The sequence below is a fragment of the Panthera leo genome, chromosome F2 (genome assembly GCF_018350215.1).
Source record: "Panthera leo isolate Ple1 chromosome F2, P.leo_Ple1_pat1.1, whole genome shotgun sequence".
In the NCBI taxonomy this organism is placed as follows: Eukaryota; Metazoa; Chordata; class Mammalia; order Carnivora; family Felidae; genus Panthera; species Panthera leo.
The window spans coordinates 21,934,435-21,955,083 of record NC_056695.1 but is presented as its reverse complement, the minus strand read 5'-3'; positions in this window follow the sequence as shown (position 1 = coordinate 21,955,083).

The following is a 20,649-nucleotide window of genomic DNA, read 5'->3' as shown; positions in this document are numbered from 1 at the left end:
CCATTCACATTGAAGTGCTGTGGCTCCTAAAGGAGTTGACAAAAATCTTTTGTGTCTCCCTGAAAGATCCAACCCAAAGAGGTGAATTACACCATGCAGATTAGCCCTGAGCAGCTGATTCTCCAAAGCGTACTTAGGATGGCAGTGTGATCCTAGGATTTTATGGATCCCTGAAAGTTTCCTAGGTTCTCCGCCTTGGATCAATGGGCCAATGGAAAATGGCAGCAAAAGGCTTCTGAATTGCTGTGAGTTTTTCAAAAATATTAGCTTGCTTCCCTCTGTGTGAGTGCAAGGTTGCATCCCAGGCTACTGTCTCTGTAGATGCTGGTGGGAGCTAGGCACGGGAGTAGGATGTCTTAAATGTGACAGGGTGAGAAGTGACACTGGCGGTAGCAAAGAAGTGGAAGAATGAAAGGAAAGGCCTGAGATGTTGTCTGTCAGGGGCATAGGCTGATAAAAGTGGCTCCTGGGGCGGGACCGACAAATCTTTAGGCTGCAAAGACAAGGCCTTCCACACCAGGCATTCCTGGGATCGTGCCATTCATTCTGAACCTGCCATGAATTGCTGCAAACTCACATATTGCAGAACTACAATGAATTTATCGTGTAGACATAGTTCGAACTCTTTTACTGTACCTTCTAATAACTTCTGATAGAACTGCTAATCAAAACAAACTTTCATGGATATATTTGGAGGCACATAGGTGCTTTTTAAATGAAAAGCGAATTTTACGATCTTGAGTTAAATAGCTTCGTGGAGCTTGGATATTCCTGCCACCTGTTAATTATCCCTCATGCTGAGTGGGCATTGGAAGATAGCTTGCCAGCTCACATACAGATGCATGAAATATCTCATGGGACCAGCAGCGATTATTCTTCTGAACACTCTTGGTTTCTATTTTATTTCTCACGATAGATCTACCAACCTGACAGCAATTGTATTACATCAAGGGTATGAAGCTGTTAAATAAATGCAAAGAAAAGACAGGATGTTTAAAATGTCATGTCAAAATAAATAACTGGGTGCTTCACAGCAAAGACAACTTTACATCAGCATGGACACCAACACATGGAAGCAATTAATAGAAATCTTTTCAGTGAGAAATAGAAACATATCTATGGCCATTACTGAAATGCATTAAACACGATGAACTTTTTGGAGAAAGTGAAAAAATAATATTTGCTAAAAAAATAAAAGCTCTTGGCTGTCATACAGTAATGTGTAATACTAGTGTTCCTGAGGTTCCTAGTCCTTCAATCCTCTTTATTCATGAGTGCATTGGAAACAGCAGATTTTGATTCAAATCACCTTAAATTCGAGGACTGCGTTAATGCCTATTGGCCTCCTTGGAGAATTTTCCTAGAATGATTGTGCTGTCTGGAATTTTATTTATTTGTTTTCAAAATGGAGAAGAAAATAATTCCGAGCTGGATATGGATCACACAGTGTATATGCCTTTTAAGAAATTATTTGCTGAAAAATGATTCACATTCCAAAAAAAGCAAAATCGCCCCCCCCACCCCATTTCTCTTACTCCTTAAGCCCCAAATGACCTAAGCTTAAAGATACTTGAAAAATAAAAGTCTCCAGAGGATATTCAACGTGTGGAATGAATTAACAGGAACCACAATGGCACTAAAGTTAATAATTATATAGTAAAAGAATGAAAAATTGGCATGCTTCTGAAGTTAACATAACAAATAGGGAACATGTAAGGAGCACGCCTTGCCAAGTTTAAGATGAGCTCAAAAACAGGAACTTTGAACTAGAATTGTACCTATTTTTTATGTTAGCTGGTTCAAAGTTGATTTTTTTTTTATTTTTAAGGGGAAAAGGTCTAAAAATATATATTTTACAAGTGACAAAGGCTGTTGGATATTAAATGGCTCTTAGAAAAGAATATATTTTATGATTCAAGTGTAAATGAGTCAGAAACATATGGATTAGATTTCCCTTAAATCTGTTCAAATATTAAAAGCAAGGGGGAAGGCACTTGGCAAATGTATTGGACATTTTTCAAAACTGTGATGTCTAAATGTACATTTTGAAAGTGCTATGAAGTCTGGATTCTCCCTAGACTCAGTGATTAGCTTAAGCGGGTAGATCCTATAGTCACAGAAGGTTAATTTAAATAATTTCTTTGACAGTGGAGGTTTATGCCTTCTTGTAAGATCATTTATCAACACTCAACTGGAAACTCTGGAAGGAGATTCATCTGCAAAGCAAAATATTAAAAAGCTCATATCTGAATGGACTGAGGAAGGCCAGCTTTAGACATTAGATTCTGACTTTTGCATTGATCTTTTTCAAATCTAATATGCTTTCAGACTTTGATAGATATGTTCCACGAACAGGTTCTGTTGCACTCTACAATCACTCAGGGTTGTATTCCAATGTTTACTAACCTCTAACTCACGGGCACCATATTCAGAGGAGATGGTATCCCAGGGCATACCTGCTGTTGTCAACCCTAATTAGAGCTGTATTTTTAGAAGTGTGAATTCAATAAAGGTAAATGGGATATCCTTTGAAACTCTGGAAATAAAGTTGTATGGAAGCTGTCAGTTTCCTGTGGTTAGAGGCCCATATCAGCATGGTTAGGACGGGATTTGGACCAGCAAGCCGAGCCCCTGATTCATGTTCTGGATTGCACTCAAACCCCACCCGTTGTCCATAAATTCCTGACCCTCATCACAAGGTGGTCCAGACCAGACTGTGTGAAGGGGTCAGTGCACATTCATTCCCATTGCCAGAAAAATGAATCAAGATTTATGGGCCACAACCACAATATGAAGGACAGATTATTATTTATGTAGTAAGCCCATGATTATCTGTTTTGGCCTTCATTTCACTACAAGATCTTTTAACCTATTTCTTGATGACGTTGGCATTATTAGGAATTCTTTCCCAATCAACTCACTTTTATTTTATCTGGCATGAAACAATAAGGCTTATGAGAGTTTTCACTATATCATGGCTACATGTGCATTTATTTTTTTTTCCTCATCATTGCAGAAACTGTCAAGAGTTGGGTTCTTGTCCAACTTTCAAGAAAATATGTATATCCCTATATGTGTATAAATATGGGGATCCTTATATTTTCTTTTGAAGCACTTATGGATATTTGGATTGCTCAGATTTATTTTTAGGCTTTTCCTTTTCACTGGAAGAAATTAACCCTAAAGAAATTTCGCTCTATACTTTTCCCATGATAGGTGAGAAAGCAAATCTTTAAAAACTAGTGGTGAAATGCCCTCTCAAAAATACAGGAAAAAAAAAAGATATAAAAAATTTGGAAGTGAAGTGACCAATTTTAGAATAGCATAAAAGCAGCTTTTTAAAAGTAAAACTGCCCTTTGGTATTTAATGGTGACTCCAAATAGAGAAAAAGTAGCATACAAAAGCCTTTCTTTTGAGAATCTACTGCCTGTTTTTTGTAGGGGAGATGATTAGTTTCTAGGATTTAAAATCTGAAATTAGATAATGTTTATAAAATTAGTTATACAAGAGGAATAAGTTCCAGAGATCTGCTGTACAACATAGTGCCTATAGTTAATAATAAGGTATCATATTATAATAACAATAGTAACAAGGTATTGTGTACTTAACAATTAAGAGGTAGGCTTAATGTTAAGTATTCTTGCCACCAAAACCAAACCAAATCAAAACAAAGGGTCCCAGGGAAACTTTTAGAGATTATGTTTATGACCTGGATTGTGGTGATGGTAACACAAATACATACATCTTCTGAAACTAATCTAATTGTATACATTAATTATGTGCAGTTTTTTGTAGACCATTTATATCTCAGTAAAGGTAGAGAAAAAAGAAAGAGAAAAAGTAGATCACAAAATAAAACAGAAGATAATTTGAAATGATACACATCATACAAAATATCCAATCCCACTATAGGTGCCATCTATTAGTGCTGATATATATCAGACACTGTAGTAACTGCTGAATTCACAGATCGATTCGGTGATATACTTGGGCAATTTGCTTACATTATCTCTACCTCACTTTCCTGATTTGCAATTGGGCAGTAATAGTACCTACCTTGTAAAGTTGTTTTAAGGAAATGATTTTAAAGAGAGATAAATGATAAAACTGTGACACAGGAAATGCTCAACAAATGGGAACTATTGCTATTGCTATAATTTGTCTCTTAAAGGAAGGCAATCAAGGCTTGGAGATGTTAAGGTCACAGACAGACTCAGATGTGCTAACTCCAGAGTATATGCTCTTAACTGCTAAGCTATATTGTCTCCCTATTGTGCATGCAAATGTATCAGTCCAGAATTTTTTTTTTTTTTTTTTGGCCTCCTTGTTAATGTCTTCTGGGTCTCATTTGCATAGAATCAAGAAAATCTTTTTTTGTCATATTGCTAAGAACATGTGTTCTGTTCCCATATTCCAAAGGTAATATCCTAAAACTGGTGAGTCTTTAGAATTATTTTACCCAAATATGATTCTATGTAAGTTGAAAATATTTCCAGGTAAATGCTCAGCTCAACATGTTAAGGTTGTACCATGGAGATCATGTTCTGCACCAGTGCAGATTTCAATGAACTGGACCATGCAGTTTTATAATCATGCATATATCTGATTTACCTGAAACCTCATTTAGTCTCTGTGGAAGCAACTAACATCTGGCTTTACTTTGAAAGCCCACAAAAGGGTCTTGTTTGTGAGTCCACCATATAACGTCATCCTAGCCATAACCATGTGTTCAAGAGGAAACCTGAGCGTCCTTCCGTGGAAAGTTTGAGTGGCTCTAATATTCACTTTGTGAAGACGCCTTCAGAGAAGGAGGTGCAACTCTTCCAGTTTGGAAAAGAAATGTCAACTTCAGAAAGACACAGCATTTTGACTACATCCTTGATTTGCTCTAGTGATCATAGTTCTCCACTGGGTTTGAGAACAGTGTTGGTATTTTATTGTTTCTTCTGTGTGGTTCTGGCTGCTATGGGAACCACCACTTTGGTGTTCTAATGGTCAGCACGTCTGACTCACTTTGGGGAAAGGTACAGTAACACTATGGCACACTTTCAGGAAAAAGCATGGAAAGCAAAACAGAATCCATGGCCCCCTTAAAATAAAGGGACACTGTCTGACATCCAAATCAGGTTAAACCTGAGGGCCTGGCTTGGCAGCGTGTAAAAGGAGCTCAAACATGGTTTGTCTGGGAGTCCACACTCGCTTTTGAGTGATGGTTTCTCTATTCACACCACCAACCTCTTAACTACATTTTTAAACACCTAATAAAACAGGCCATGACCCTAGACCAGAGTTCTCAACACTTCACTTATGTCATTTAGCCCTGCATCTTGAAAATAGCTGAGAAAATCGTGTGGATTATTCCATAATTGATTCAACTAAATTCCTTCCAGGGAGCTCAGCAGTGGCTCTTTTGTAACCCAGCACCCCAGCTTGTCTCCAGTGTTGGCTCCTGCCCTAGCTCAATCTGTACTCCCGTGCCCCCCCCCCCACCCCCGGAACAACACACAGGCCATTACATTGGCTGTTCCAGAAGACCTGGGAGAAGATCTGTTTCTTTTCAACCCCTTTCTCATAGCATCTCATAACCTACTTATTCAAGTCACTGGAAACACAAATCTTAAATAGGAGCTCTCCCATTTTTGGCTACTAGAGAAAAGAAGTGATAGCTAAGATACTGTTAAAATTTCCTGGTCTCATGAGTAATAGCATTCCATGGTAAGGTAAAACATAGAGGCAGGATTTTCAAAGACTTCATAACACAAGGGTAAAATGGAAGAGTAGACAACATAGGATATATCAGTACAAACTAAGATGGTCTATCAATAAGGAGAAAAAAAGTTTTTTAAATATATCAGTTAAAAGAAAAATTCAAGACCGATCTGCCCCTGCTCTGCGGTCAAGTAAGCCTGGGGTCCTAAGTTAACTGCTGGGAGTGTCAACCAAGACCTCATCCACCACTGGGGGGCGCAAGGGAGTAAACAAGGCCCTTGAAGCCATCTGGTAGCAAGAATTCAAGTCAGTGACATTTCAAGAGCCAAGAAAGTGATTCCAAGAGGAAGTTGTCTTCCCAATGAATGAATGGAGGTGGAGAAGTCATTATGACTTGAATACAGAGAGAATCCATGTTTAATCCATGTTTAATGAGAAACTCTAGCCCAATTGAACACTCAGGGAATTAGGGAATGTTTGTATCAGCACTCATCTGCAAACAGTAAAGGGATGCTAGGAGACTACAGACTAGAAATGGTTTTTCTAACAGAAGCAGTTTACAGAAATGGCTAAATGACATTTATCTATCTATCTATCTATCTATCTATCTATCTATCTATCTAGGAGAACTGGAAAGCCTCCACAAAAGGCTGAGTAAAGACAAGTATAGTCTCAAAATTTAAACAATGGTCTGAATGGTTTTCTAAAATGTCAAAAACCTTATTTCTATGTATGAATTGGGGAATGTGTAGGGTTCAGAAGTGTCTTTGGGTTTTTTGGCAGAGCAAAGGAGCTTTCCTTCTGATGTTGGATGCAAATTAAAAAAAAAGAAGAAACTCATAAAATAATTTTAAAAGAGGTGATTCCTGTCTTATATGGGATTCCTTACTTCCTCTCGACAGTTTTTGATTTGTCTGTTCCACTGCCCACAGGGAAGGTTGAAAATGCTCCATACCCTTCCTAAGAGATCTTCCCCCTCGTCTACCCTTTACAAATGTCTGTGTTTCCATGGAGCATTTTTTTCTGCCTGAAGTTTCCTTCCTCTGTAGGCCCACGTGACAGATTTCTTCCCATTTTTCTCAAGACTCAGGGATCTAGTCCCTGGAGATGTGGAGGAGTAGGATGAGAAGAAGAGGCAGTCTGATCTGAGAGAAGAAACAAGACACAATGATCTCAGAGACTTCAAAGGACTCAGAGGCTTGGTTCTTTTGATTTAGAAAATCTCCCTGCTGCTCTACACAAGTGTGAGGGATGGAGGAGGATTTCTGACTTTCGGCGCAGCCCTTAAAAGGCTGCATCATCATGATATTAACTGTACTTAATACTTCCCAAATATGACGCCATCCTCCCCTATGGAGACAGACTTGGGGCTTGGGGTGATTCTCAAAGCAGGCTGAACAAATTCTCATATTATCAGGCCCCCAGAAAGGTTTCCCAGATGGCATAGTTAACTGCTGCTGCTTCCCCTCCACACTGAAAAGATTCAAGATCAGGTCACCTAAAGGTTTATCTACTTCACTTGGATCCTGTTCAAAAAGATGATAAAGGGAAGAGATGGATTATACACCCAAGTAAATCAGAGCGTGCTGTGGGAAACAGTTGGTGGTTCCTCAAAAGGTCAAAATTAGAATTACACCATGATCCAGCCCTTTCACTCCTGGGCATATACCCACAGGAATGAAAATCGGCATTCAAATATTTATACACAAATGCTCATAGCAGTATTATTTACACTAGCTAAAAGGTAGAAACAACCCAGATGTTTATCAGCGGATGAATAGACAAACAAATGTGGTATACCCATGCAACGGAATATTATTCGGCCATAAAAAGGAATAAAGTACTAATGCATTCTGTAGTGTGGATTAACCTAGAAAACATTATGCAGAGTGAAGGAAGCCGGGCACAAAAGGTCACATATTGTGTGACTCCAATGATATGAAATATCCCCAATAGGCAAATATTTAAAGACAAAAAGCAGGTTAATAGCTGCTCAGGGACTAGCAGGAGGGGTGGATGGGGAGTGACGGCTCAGTGGGTATGGGATTTCGTTGCAGGGGTGATAATGTTTTGAAACTAGAGAGAGGTGATGGTTTCACAGCACTGTGAATATACCAAAGAGCAATGAGTTGTACACTTGAAGGTGGTTAACTCTGTGTGACATGAATTTCATCTCACAGATACACACACATACATTCATAAACACTTTAGGGTTACACAGGCCCTGAAACACACAAGGCAACCAAAAGTGTATGCTTCTGCAGCAGTCCCGAAGACCCCTTTCTATTTCAGTTCAATGCCAAGATGCAGAACTGTAAAAAGCATCTCCAAATTCAACTCTCCACGGTTCTGTTCTTGACTGGTGTCTTTGATGGACCCCTGAGCTTTTTCTTTTGCTGATCAGAAGGAAAGTACCTCGGATGTTTCATCTGACAAGTGTTTTCAATAGTCTCTGGGCAATTTCTCACGTAGCCTGAGTGAGAAAGAAGATTTTTTAAATGGAAAACAAAGCAAGGAAAGCTACTCTCTCTCAGAGCTTTCAACAACTTCATTTAAATCAAACCTGGTTTTCGTTGCATTTGGATTGTTTCTCTCATCCCGATTTTCATTACAGGAAACTATTTGAGGCCAACCCTCAAATCTAGTGTTTGGCTTTGTTTCTCTTGGTAGAGTTAACAGAATAGTTTAACATCTATTTTTTTTTCCTTTTCATAATTTTGCAGCCCTTACGTGGAGGCAAATAAATTCATCTCTACTGATATTTCACACTATTTTTCTAGCAGAGCTTGAAATAGCCTAGTGTGTTCTGTAATTCCCATCAAAATATCAATCACAAACAACTTCATCTGCAAATAAATTTAAACTGATTTGGCCCATCAGGGAGCCTTACATGCATCCATAGTTCCTTGACAGGTTTCTCTGGGCTAAATAATAGGAATTAATCTGTGGATGCCAAGTACCAAAGGGCGAGTAGTCCCTCAAGGTCACTGTGAAGAACATTGCTGGCTTTGAGCTTCGAAGAATTAAAAGACTTCCTTCCTGACAAGAGTGGATATGGATGTGCTAGAGGTGTCATTCAGGAAGATGATAGGGTTACCAGCCCGAAGGTAAAAAAGTCATTTGGAGCAGAGTGCCTTTTGTGTCTGAGCTTATGCTTAGAGAAGGTCAGGCTAAGGGCAAAGAAGGACATGTCAACTTCCGGCCTGAAGGGCTTCCTCTCTTGCCGTTTGAAATCCAACAACTTGTAAACTTGCAAATATTGGGTCCCTTTGCTGCAGAATTCCTCATCCTGGTAGCTTTTCTTGTTCTTTCAGGCTGATATCACTGTCACACCTAAGTAGAAACAAGGGCCTTTCATTATACCCAAACACATTGACAGGACAGCGATTACGCCTCTGCCTGTGACATAATTTTGGTTTGAGAAAGAAGAAATCATACTATTTAGGCTTAAAAATCACTTGAAAAACAAATCACATCTCAGGGCAGTGCATGCCGAAGATCAAAGTTATTCTCCCTTTGATTTAGTATTTGAAGAGATGTAGTAGCATTTGAGAAGAAATATTAGCTCAGTTGCTTCGTGTGTCATCTGCATAATTTCTCACACTGATATAGAGTAGCTGTGTATATTAAGCACATTGAACTTTCCGTGATGCCCCGTTCTCCCCTGGAGTTGGCTGGGTTCCCAGAATGCAGCCCTGCTTATCGTGGGGAAAACTGCGGAAAAGTGCTTCCATCTAGAAGAATAATCATCCTAGTGACACGGTAGTTGTAAATCTGTTAAAGTCAAGTTTCTTGTTGCTCTGAAATGTAAAACGTCTTATAGAACGCTAAACCTGGGGTCACGCTCTTACGAATTAGGCAATTCCAACATGCTTTATCTTGCCACATTAAAATGTGGGGCTAACTAGCCTTGCTATTTTAATTTTAAGATATGCCACATATAACGTCCACTAAAAGAGGTAAAGTATTTGAGCTGCTTACTGGAGGAAACAATACACCTTACTTTACGTATCGTGAACATTGCCACACACTTCGTCACACTTGATTCCAATGACAGCATTGTAGGATAAATAGGACAAGTTTTTTGCTCATTCCTATCTCATAGATGACAAAGAGAGAGAGAAGTGACCTTGAGGTAAGTGACCTCCCTGGAAGCATGCCACACCCAGCCCAGTACCCTTACACTCCACTGCAGTAGCAGATTGCTTGAAGAGCCGATGAGTAAGCACCAGAATACAATGGTAGGAGACTGCTACCCTATAGGGGCCTGGCAAGGACCTTGCCAAGTTGGTGTTTTTCCCTGAAACAACAGGGAGCCTTTGCTTTTCTCCCCTCTCTTTTCTAAATCAGGGTTTGTGCATTTTACTTTCATGTTAAACAATGACACTTGGAAATTCACTGGAAAGAGTGTCAGGTTTGAGAATTTATCAGCGTGCTTTACTACTAAGATACTGAGAACAACTGTGGTTGGGAGTTCTCTGTTTGCTTTGTTCACTTATTTCAACCAACAGGAAAAGATTAGGGGACCGTCCCAGGCGGAGGCAGAGGGCTGAGTGGTATCCCAGACCCATGGGTATTTGGATGTTCTGGAGAAGCTGGGCAAAGAAGGTAGAGTGCATCAGATCAGTAAATTTGAGATCTGACCTTCCAAAGTGCTGGTGTGACCATGGCAAGTGGCTGAGTTAGGAGGCAGGAAGAAACTAGGGGGTGTGCCTGAAACTGAGGGTTGAGAGCAGGTGGTAGAAAATCTGGTGCATGCCTGTTTCATCACAAAAAGCATTGGGAGTTACATACGATCTGCACACTCATTTATTCAGTATTGCTTAGTATTTTTCTCTTTACCTACTTACTGTTTTACTTATTTATTTGAAAGTTGAAATTTTATTGAAGTATAACATGGATAAAAAGGCAGGAAAATCACAATTATATGTGAGGTGAACTTTTTTACAAATGGAACACACCCTTGCCACCAGATCAAGAAACAGCATGTCCCCAGCACCCCCAAAAGGTCCCTCAGGCCCCGTACGGTCATTATTCTGTAGGGGTAAGCACTTCTCTGATTTCCAACAGAAGAGATTGATTTTGCCTGTTTTTGAGACTTCATGTGCATGGAATCATATATTTTCTATTTTTAGGGGGAGAGGTCTGACTTCTTCAACTCAGTATTTTGTTTGTGAGATTCATCTACATTGTTGTAGTCTTGGTTCTTCTTTTTGCTACATACATTCCATTGTCTGAACATATCTGTGCCTGTGTTGGTGGGTATTTGGATAATACCCAACTTGGGACCATTATACGCAGGGCTACTAAAACATTCTTCATGTGTCTTGGGTGAATATAAATATATGTTTCTATGGGGTAAGTGCCTAGAGGTGGGGTTGCTGAATCATAGGTGGATGTCTTCCAATGTGGTTATCAAATATATTGATTAAATTTAATTAAAAACAATTTTTAAATGTTTATTCCATTTTTGAGAGACAGAGCGAACGGGGGAGGGGCAAAGAGAGAGGGAGACACAGAATCCCAAGCAGGCTCCAGGCTCTGAGCTGTCAGCAGAGCGTGGTGCAGGGCTTGAAATCACGAACCATGAGCTCATGCCCTGAGCCCAAGTCAGATGCTTAACTGACTGAGCCACCCAGGCGACCCCAGATACATTAATTTTAAAAGAAACCTTTACATCAGTAGGGCAACGAGGGCCACTTGCCACAAACAGAAGACAACCATACAAAACACGTACCATAAAGAGAAAAAACAATGTTACCAAATAATAGCTAGGTAATGTCTGCCGAAAGCTCTGAACCCGAGGCCAAGGAGTCCCTTGCTTTGGTTGCTATCATGGGCAAATACTGAGGAGGTGTTAAAAGTGCTCCAGCACTAAACAGAGACTCTCTCCTAAAGGAACACCTGACAGACTATTGAAATGATAATTACTTTCTCTTATGTGCTTCCATGCCACTTAAAGCTGTATTCTACCTAAAATCATTAAGTATACCACAAGTAGTCAGTAAACTACAATTTGGGGGGAAAAAGAATTACATGTTAACAATAGTTTCTTTTAATTCTGACATTTCATAGACTAGTAGTCTATAGGCTAGCGATTCTCAATTACCTGTGATTTTGCCTTCCGGGGAATATTTGGCAATGTCTGGAGATACTTTTGATTGTTGCCTGTGGAGAGGGAAAGCTACTGGCATCCAGTGGGTTGACGTTAGGGTTGCTGTTAAACATCCTACAATGCACAGGACAATTTCCCACCTGTAAACGAAGAATTATCCACTCCACAATGTCAGTAGTGCTCAGACTGAGAAGCCCTGCTACAGACTGAGATGTCACCATTGTGCAGGTTCTTCCATGGGAGCATAATGGAACTCTGCAGTGATCAAAGGGATTATGCACTGAGAACCATTGACTAGTACTTTCCCAGAGAACAAATGGAAAGACAAGTGGTCAGTGTAACAGAGCAGTGTGGATATTCAGATCTGAGACCTGCTCCCTGCTCTTTTCACCTACCTTTGAAACTAATACCAGAATGAAGTCAATTTCACAGCAAGAAGAACAGGTTCTACTTCCTAGGCTACAGACAGATTCCCTCCCAAGGAAATTAGGCTAATTACAACTTCCTACAAGTAAAAAAAGGCATACTTCTAGTCGTCTTGTTTCTACTGCTGTTGACTTGATTGGCATTTTGGAAGAGAGTTGTTTCCCAGACCTTGCACCCTCACTGAGGCAAAGTGCATTTGGAAAAGCACTTATCTCTGCTTAGCTCTTTAGACTAGTGATGCCAAAGGAAACGTACTCAGTAATCTTTACGTCTCCATGAAGTATTATAACAATATACATTGTCCTGATTATGAAACTCCAGGGTTTGATAATGAAGGGAAATGGTGCCACAGCTTGAACTCAGATTTTCCTGTGGTTAGTTCTCTAGGCTCAATTACATCTTCTTTCATCATGAATTCAAGGTCCCTTGTCACTTCGGTCCAACAAGGAGGAAAAAAGATGAGGTAATGGAGAAGAATAAAAAGAAGTACTTAAAATCAAGAGAAATACACCATGTATTGGAAATCCAGTGAAATAGGAAGTCTGGGAGTATGAAGATCATTCTTCAGCACTACCAAAACCAAAGTGCTTTGGAAGCAATTAATTAGCTTATCTATCATTTAACGGTATGGATTTTATCTGGATTAAATGAACATGATAATCCTATTTTGCCATATAATAGGTTTGGGAAAGAAAGTGTTCGTTGATATCATCCTGAATTGCAACCTTTTTAATTAAGTATACAATATCTATTCAAAATTAAAAATTGAACTTTCAGCTTTGTAACTTATCCAGAAGTCATCTGTCAAAGACATCTGGTGTTCCAAAGAGATCTATTGTTTGACTTGGGAATTTTCCCCTTGGAGTTTCCCAGGAGGCATTTTTTGAGCACCCACTGGAAGAGTTTACATTAATCAATTCTTTTTTCTGACACCTTAAAATAATGTTTTAGAAAGAAAGAAACTTTTGGCTCAAGCCTCAGGATCTGACTTAAAATCAACTGTGGGAAACTTAGAAAAGCCCAGGTAAAGACAAAATTGGGCAGAACTTTGACATTAGAGAATTGATAAGAAAGAGAAGTGCGTTCTTATCAATTAGATTTTCAGCCAAGTACAAACTGTACTTAAAAGCTTCGAGGGCATGAGGACAGTTCGACAGAGCATTACCTGAGACTCCTTTGGGTGATAATGATCACACAGAAAGGAATTATTTTCTCTGAATTATAGGAGGTGATGAGAAGAGTTCATATGGCTGCCTATATACAAACCAGCAGTATAATTATTTTTTAACAAAGGAACTGACAATCGGTCACAGATTTTTATCTTACTAAATAGGAAAAATTTTAACGTATTTAAATATTTGACATCTACCATCACTATCGTTAAAAAAAAATAGGATATTTGGGGCACCTGGGTAGGTCAGTGGTTGAGCGTCCAACTCTTGGCTTAGGCTCAGGTCATGATCTCATGGCTCATGAGATCGAGCCCCGCGTCAGGCTCCTTGCTGACAGTGTGAAGCCTGCTTGGAATTCTCTCTCTTACTCTTTCTCTGCCCCTCCCTGACTTATGCTCTCTCTTTCTCTCTCTCTCAAAATAAATGAATAAGCATTTCTTAAAAATCTTTAAAAAAATAGGATATTTTAACTCTGGTACTTGCAGTTAGAAATCATGGGGGCAATTGACCTAGTCCAGCATTTCTCAAGTTTTTGGATCTCTCCTTTTCATGCCTCAAAATTATTGAGAACCCAGTAGACTGTAGGTGGATTATATCTATTGATATTTGTAGTATTAGATACTAAAACTAAAAATAATTAAAAATTCTTTTTTGATGTTTATATTTATTTTTGAGACAGAGAGAGACAGAGCATGAGTGGAGGAGAGGCAGAGAGAGAGGGAGACACAGAATCTGAAGCAAGCTCCAGGCTCTGAGCTGTCAGCACAGAGCCCGATGAGGGGCTCGAACTTGTCAACTGCAAGATCGTGATCTGAGCCAAAGTCGGACGCTCAACCGACTGAGCCACGCAGGCGCCCAAAAAACTAAAAATAATTTTAAAACACAAGAAAACATAAGCACACATTCAGACTGATGACATCATCACATGCCATGGCACCTCTGGAAAACTTCATTGTACCCTGGTGAGAACGTGGAGTGAAAATGAAACACCTTTAGTGTCACCATGAAAATAGTTTTGACCTTAGGGATAACCTGAAAGGGGCTTGGGATCCCCCAGATATTCTTTGAGAACAACTGACCTAGTCCAGTACCTTCATTTATTGATAAGGAGGCTAAGGCCCAGAAGGGCAAGTGACCATTCCCAAGATGACAGGTGGAAAAATGTTAAAACGCACCCACACAAACATGCACACAGATGTACACACACAAACATGTAGTCCCATACATTTAGGGACAACGTGCTCTAGAACCTGCCCCATGCAGGCGAGATGACAAGTGCCCCTGACGCATATGATTCTTTTTATGAGAACAGAGTAGAGGGTGACCTGGGCAAGCTGACCTTTAGAATATGTCAAGTACTTCTCATGGCCTCACAGCGAAAGAGGTATTTCCTGAAGGTAGATTATAATAATTAAGCTGTGTAGGAGTGATATTGCAAATGTTCATCAGTCTGAGGGAGAATCCTTCCCTATTAAAGGCTCTCGGGCTTAAAGCAGCCTTCTGCTGGAATCTCAATTGCTCTGACTTGGAGGGCGAGTCTCCCAGGTCTGCAGAATGAAAGAATAATTTGAAAAGGGAGGTCTTACTTGGTAGTTTGTTGTTTTTTGAGTTGTAGCCAGACCCTGAAGGAAAGATGCAGGGTCATTTAAATTACATAAAAGAAACAATTTTTCAGCAATGCCAAAAACAGCTTGTATATGCTATTTGAATGCATGGTTGAGGAAAACATCTCCCTTCAAGTTAATGTCGTTTGTATGGTTTCATTTGTTTGTCTTTTGGGTAAAGGAAACATATGGGTTTAGAACATTATTGTTTGGATTAAGCTACCTTCACTCATGCTGAGCAAAAGGGGTGTTGTTTTTGAAGCTTACTATGTTCTTAAAAGTTTATGCGCCCAAATCTATGAACTCACAATAGTTCTTTGGCTGGTCTTAGCTCTGTCAATGAACATTTCTTCTTATCAAGGGAGATGTCATCTATGTTCCTAAGCTTTTGGTTGTAAATAAGTAAAAAACTGGTAAAACATTTGAATGGGATTGTAGCAGATAAGTGGTAGGAAGACCGATGCAGTTGAGTTCAGAAGTCTAAATTTAAATCCAGGCTCTTCATTTATCAGAGTGGGTTTAGGAAATGACTAGCTCTTCTCTTCTGTAAAATGGGAACACTGGTACTGGTCTCACATAGCCCCAATATTAAGGGGAATAGCCTGCCGCGTAGGATACTGGAAAACTCAGGATGACTGGTGTCCTTATGCTGGCTCTGCAATTACAGTGACTTGGGCCAAGGGGCGCCTCATCCCTCTGGACTCAGAAAGATGCCCATCTATCCCCAAAATGTGGACAGTGTTGTGAATGTAAAACTCAGCTCAGCCCCTGACCTAGTAATAGCCCAGTAAATATTTGCCATTCTTGTTTTAATTATTAATAGAATAGTTTTTCCAGTAGGGGGTAATTTAGTGGGACAGTCTGAAATCTGTCCTAGGCCAAATCAATAGTATTTCTGGAGCCAAGATACCGGAACACCACTGGAGCCCAGCAATTAAGGAAAGTCTTGCTCTGTTACACTAGATGCATTCTTGTGGTATTTCTCTCATTACGCTAATTAAGGAATTATTTACAGAACACAAGTTTGTGCGTTTGGAAAATTACCCTGTAAAGCTGTTGCCTTCCAACGATGTACCAGCTTTGAGCTGAGGCAGTGACTGTGGTACCCACAAGCCTACCAGGGTAATCCTACTCTGACTGCCACCGTGACAGCTGTTAGGCCAGAGGGCAACACTGAGCTGTCATTTCAGCTCCTCGCAAGACACCTAACTATGGTATTTTCAGGTATTCTAATGCGTAATTTTAAAAATAGGTGGCCATTTGAAAACATTATATCAGAACAGTTCCACTATACGTATGTTTTCAGCGTTCAGGTTCCTGGATCAAGGATGTTCTATCATATGCGTATCAGTAGTTTATGTATATAAAGACCGTCCTAGTGCCAGATACAAAGATGTTCAAACCGTGTTTGCTGAATTGAAAGGAAGCTTCCTTATCACACGTCCTTCATTGTCATAGCAATTGTCATTACATCTTGTATTAAAATCAACTGTAGGAAAAGTTATCTTTAAAAAATCAGAGATCTAAATTTGGCAGCAAGGGCCACTATAGGCCAGGGTTTTATTTTTTGTTGTCTTCTTAATTCTGAACATGCACAGAATTATAATTTACAAGGGCACAAACTGAGTAGTCAGGAAATGAAGCTTACAAATGCAAACTTATCGTGAAAACTCATGAAATCCTGAGTTGGCAGAAGTCAGTCTGGGATATGTATAGGAAAATGTGACACTTGCGTTTCTCAAGCAGATAAGACTGAAATTCAGTGAAATGTTTGCAAAGTTCCACTACAAAAATTTGGCCCTGGATAATGCATCTACTACTGTAAGAATCTGGCCCTGGATAATGCATCAAGTTGTATAGATATTAATTTGGAAAACCGATGAGTACAGCTGCATTTTGAGTTTGCCAAACCATCATAGAATTATGGAATAATAACAATAGAAGAAATGGCTAAGTTGAAAAAAACAAATCCCCTTTCTCTTTGTCACAATATTTCACTATTAAATAGAAAGCTTCTCCGGAGAGGATCTGAAGATAAACCTGAAGCTCACCTACCCTTGAGGTTTTATGTTATAGGAACCTTAAATTTCCTTCATTGTTTGAACCTGTCTGGGTTAGGCTTTTTTAAATTGATTGCAGCTAAAGCATTGTAACTCATAGAAGGATACATTTTTCTCTTCAGTATTTCACCCTCTGGTGGATACTGGCAGTTCCCTATGATGCATCAATTGTTACTTCTTCTTTCCTTGAAAAGGAGAAGGAGAAAAATGAGGAGAAGGAGAAGAAGGAGAAGGAGAAGGAAGAGGAGAAGGAGAAGGAAGAAGTGAAGGAGAAGAAAGATTGTGTTCATGTATCTCAAGGGAAACTGATCCCACTCCTAGCTCCAGGGATGAGCAGTTCTCCACCTTTGTATATTTTGTGGATCAGTTTCCCTCATGGTGGTCAAATGATTACCGACAATCTGTGAGAAGTCTCTACTTCTCATCCACATCCAAGAGAGAACAAGTATTTCTAATTCTATATTCCAAACAAGAGATCCTAGATTCACTTAGACTTAGGTCACATGCCCACCAGGTAACCAATACTTTTGGCCAGCGGGGGACGAAATGTGTTGATCGGATTAATCCATGCATAGCCCATCTGAGGGTCAGGTGGAGTCAACTGTTACAGGGGACAGTTCATTACTAGAATAAAAATTTACATGCGGTTAGAAAGGGGTGAATAAGGAATAAATGCTGAGTAGGTAGGCTTGCCAGACTTAGCAAATAAAAATGGCAAGAACTCAGCTAAGTATGAATTTCAGATATGCAGCAAATAGTTTTTAACATAAGTATGTCCCCCAAAGTGTATGGTACATACTTATGCTAGAAAGAATGTTATTTATCTGAAATTTAAATTTCAGATCAAATTTAGCTGGGTGTCTGGCTACCATGTTTACAGAGATAAACATCACAATATGGATAACAGCTCTGGGTGGGGAATGTGAGTGGACAGATGTGATAACGGCTACAATTTGGGTACCAACTGTATGTCAAGGGTCTTATTTAAATCAATACTAATCCTATTAATATCATTGTAAAGTAGATATCATTATCATTATATTATCCCTATTTTACATGTAAGAAAAATGTTAGGCTCAGAAAGGGTAATTAATTCAGGATCACAGGGCAAGTTAAGTCACTAACCTGGGGAACAAAGTCTCTAGCCTGGTTGCCTGACTCCAACACTTCCATGCCTCTTTGACCTTTTAGGAAAGGTCGGTGTGAGAAGGACATACCTCTATCCCTACTCAATCATTTCCATGCGCCTTTCCTACGACTCTAAAAATTTTCTTCAACTTTAAGCATGATCCTATTTGAAATATGGCTCCAGAGCTCAAGAGAAAATATCTGGAGAATGGAGAAAATAAGACAGTATTCAAGGCCAGCTTATGGGAAGGCCCTGTACACCTGAGCTTCCCTTGAAGATTATATTTTCCCATCAATGTATGAATGTGTCCCAAGAAGTTCTTCTGTTGGTGATAGTTCAAAATTCACATACCTTCAGTGCAATTGACTTCAAACGTTCCAAAAGACTCCACAGCAAAGTTCATTATCTCAGTAAATTGCTCATTTAGGAAGATCTTAATGTTTGACTTAAAGCCATCATGCTGCAGAGCAAGGCTTTTGCACCATTCTCAAGTGCGCATAAAATGGCAGCTAACTATCACAAACAGGATCGCTTAATCAAGTCCTTAGGATTCTCTTCTGCTCATTAAATTCATACGGTTCATTTTTCTTTTCCTCTCCAGATCAAGTTCCCAAACCCATAATCAATTTTTTAAAAAACTCCTTGTTTTTGAGCATTTTCCAAGTTGGTTCACCGCACTGAAGTTACAATCAGGTCTCTAATGACCTGTGTGTGTTCCAGGCACCTCTGTCCCAGCGAGGTCCTTACCTTCCCAGCCAGCTCCTATGTCTCACTAGTGATGACAGGTGGGAGGCAACAGTGACTGGGGTGGGGGTTGTGGGGCATGTTGTCGGAGTGGTGAGATGGTTAAGTGTGCTTCAATAAGTAACAGAATAATCGTTCCAGCTGCAAAGGGTGGCCACTAATTTCCAGGTGTTGTTGGCAAAGCAACTGGACTGGAGAACGTGCTCCCCAGTTCTCCCCACGGGGCAGTGCCCTCTTACTAAATCTTCATGTTCACGTAACTGTGGGCTGGACATTAGGAGAGATTGCTCAAGATGAGTTGTCAGCATTGCCTGGAAGAGGGTGGGAACTATGTGGAAATCTTGCTGTGAAAAGATGGCTTCATTTCGGGAGATCTCAGCAGCCTAATACTCAGCAGCAGGCTTGAGTAGCAAAGGCAGCTTGCCATGGCTGGTTGACTTCAATCTTAATGTGAATTTAAAAAATCACAAAAAACAACTTGTATATGTCCTCCACCCACCCCCACACGCCTATTCATGCATTAATGCTAATAACCACTCTCACAAAAGCCCATAAGACACATTTTACCTTACTGGCTAGTGTTTATTTTACATATCACTTTGAACCTTGGATCTTGTTCTGTTCATTCTGCACAGAATGGATCCTTCCTAACCCTTCCTCCTCATTCCTCTTCATTGATTCAGTTCTTGTCAGATTATGACTCAATCCTGTCTTGTTCACATATGCTTTCGTTTTCTGTGCGACAATTTAACAAGGTTGCTTTGTTATATTTAATCTGGTTCTTTATGGAAGCACAGTGGCCTAATTTGGGTTATCTACATATTTAATGACAATATATTTTATCATATTTTATGTCATTTATTATAAATTATCTCATGCCCAATCCAAACCCCCAGAGAATTTTAGTACACGCATTTCCTCTGGCTGGCTGACTTTGAACAGTAATTGTAACTCAGAAATATTAGACGGCCGGTTGTATGTAAAGTATTCAGAGCACATTTATATCTCAAGTTGCTTTCTCTGTGCCATATTAGCCTCTGGGGTCACTTTTTGGGCCTTTATTGTGAATACTCATAGGCAACAAAGCTATGTTAACATTAGCCTGATCTAAATAGGAAATTCAGTGGGCTGTGAAAAGATATCACATCATGTACTCCAAATATGTCTCGATTCTGATCTCTGTGAGCAATCTTAATTTTAGAAACTTTTCCAAATATTTTTTATCATGTATTGTATCACACGCTTATGTTGTCATCCGAAAAAGCACACACATAATGAAAGGGAAGGTGACAATCTGAGAAACAAATTCATGCAAATGGCTTCGAATATTCTGTTACGCCTCATGTTTTTTCATTGTGAGTTAACAGATGCTTTACCTTAACTCAGTGGAGACTCACAGGGGCTATGGAATACCAGCGGAAGGGGCATTTTTCAGTAGGGGGTTTGCTACGCCACTCAAAACAGGGCCTGCCTAGCTCCTGATTCCACTAAATCTCTCCCCGATGCGTTATCCTACTATATGGTCCCCTTCCTAGATATTTTGCTCCTGTACCTTTCAGCTTCACCTGACAGCAATGAGCTACCTACAGTGTGTGTATTTCTCCCTACAGTTTTTCTGCTGGTTCTTATCTCTTTGTGTTTCCTGCTGCCTTATTAACCAGCTATGTGCATTTTCCTCAGAGCATTTAC